General features: G+C 30.6%; 1 protein-coding gene across 1 annotated transcript in view; it reads right to left on the reverse strand.

Annotated features, from left to right (window-relative positions):
- Nucleotides 1-1,602, reverse strand: part of GKAP1 (G kinase anchoring protein 1) — a 46,089-nt gene that overhangs the window by 44,115 nt on the left and 372 nt on the right. The gene's annotated exons all lie outside the window — the stretch shown is intronic.

Genomic DNA, 1,602 nt, shown 5'->3' on the forward strand with positions numbered 1-1,602 from the left:
TATAAATCATTGCTTATAGTTCTGTTAAGGAGGTCACATCTTATTTCCTTCTCTATTAAGTTTTAAGTCAGTCCTTGTTATGACAGCCATTACCCCATGTGGTTCAAAAATTGCAAAGTTCTAGAGTTACACCCCACCAAAGGGAAAAAAAGAAATCTACTCTTGACTGGATTCATCACATTTAGATTTATGAAGTTCTTTTGCATTTTCATTTTTTTTTTTTATTTTGGAACTGAAATAAAATCTTGTAAATTGAAAATAAAAATGTCAAGGTATTACATGAAATATTTAGATGTATGTAATCTTTTTTTAATTTCTCACAATTATTTCCTATGGAATTCAACATACAACAGGGAAACCCAACAATTTTAAGCTTTGCACACAATGAAAAACAAGTTAGATAATGCGAATTTGCAAGTTTGTACACTTCATACAGATGAAAGTTCTGAAAATAACTGCAATTATTGTATTAATGGTACACCCATTACATCTCAAATTGTTTTCTGCATTGGAAAAAACAAGTCTAGAATGAGGTGTGTTTAATCCACAACTCTATGGCATTACAAATTCATTTTGAAATATTGGTGACAGTATTTATATACTGCACACGATTAAACACTTACCAAAAAAGGTCAAATTTTACACAGTCTTCGAATTAATATTTTTGCAATTTTCCCCCAAATAGAAAAGATCACCATTTTCACAGTGTCTTTCATCTGGAAAAAAAATAAAAGAAATACATGCAATTCCATCTGCATCAAATAAACAGAAAAGCAAGCTTAAGGGCAATTATTCTTTACGCATTTTCTTAGGGAAGGAGATGGGAGGATATTGCTGTTTTAGATATTACCTTATATACATTAAAAAAAAAGAGTGACCACCAAGAATAGATTCAGTAAATTTATTTAAAAACCATAAAACATTTCTTTACAAAAGAGCATCACATTCTGCATGTTGCTTTCAAAGGATGCCAGGGACATGTTGACTACCAGTCTTCACCCAGTTAAAAGAAACAAGCCCCCCCAAAAAACAGTGTAAATGAAGTGTTCACGATAGTTACAGGAAAAAAAAGAAAAAAAAATACACTACATTTTACCACTACAATGAACAAAAATAAAATCCATTCTCTGCTGCATCAAAATTTCAGTGTTAGTCTTGTGTGCCCTTTCTTTTCTCCCAAACCTTTTTAAGCAAGTAAAACATATCTGGTGAACAGCAGATTGCACTACACCTCAAATGCAGAACACCTACGAAGCAGAGGAATGATGGCTTTTTAAACAGAAGCAGATATTTTTACTTTTTAGTAAAAAAATAATAATAATAATTAAAAAAAGATGCAGGACTCCTTCAGTTCTTCAATAGTCTTAGAAAAACTTTCCAGAATACTGCTTCACACTATAAAAAAGAAAAAATAATCTTGCATTAGAATCCTTCAACATCTGCATACTGCTTCACACTATAAAAGAAAAAGAAAAAAGCATGTATTAGAATGGTAGACGACACACCTTGAATTGATATTCACAATGACATTCTTTAAGATTAAACTACAAACTCTCAATACATTCAAAAGTAAATACTTTTTAAGATTAATGGCAAATAATC

This window comes from Meleagris gallopavo, chromosome Z (assembly GCF_000146605.3).
Source record: "Meleagris gallopavo isolate NT-WF06-2002-E0010 breed Aviagen turkey brand Nicholas breeding stock chromosome Z, Turkey_5.1, whole genome shotgun sequence".
NCBI lineage: Eukaryota > Metazoa > Chordata > Aves > Galliformes > Phasianidae > Meleagris > Meleagris gallopavo.